The following is a 374-nucleotide window of genomic DNA, read 5'->3' as shown; positions in this document are numbered from 1 at the left end:
GAGCCCAGAGGTGAAAAAGGGGGACTTCTTTGATTTTTCTATTTTTTGAAGGAAGTCTATGGATAAAACTGGTGATGGTACGTGTGTATAATATTAGTGATTAAAAACAGTGGAAAACCTCTCTGGAGTTAATTATGGTGATCGATGCTTAGTTTTGGCAGGTCGCTAGTACGACCTCGGACTGTACGGTTACGCCGGGAATTTCCCCGGGCGATTTTAGTCCTTTTATCAATTTTATTTAGTTTTAAACGTTCCGTTGTAGAGTACCCGCGTCCAACTTTGGGTAGAGGTTCGTACAAAATAACCGAACCCTACGGACCTACGTAATAGAGCACGTAGGCGGGACAAGCCACGGTGCCCTTGTGAGGCTAAGT

The sequence above is a fragment of the Cystoisospora suis genome, assembly GCF_002600585.1.
Source record: "Cystoisospora suis strain Wien I chromosome Unknown contig_2245, whole genome shotgun sequence".
In the NCBI taxonomy this organism is placed as follows: domain Eukaryota; phylum Apicomplexa; class Conoidasida; order Eucoccidiorida; family Sarcocystidae; genus Cystoisospora; species Cystoisospora suis.
This window is presented reverse-complemented; position numbering follows the sequence as displayed.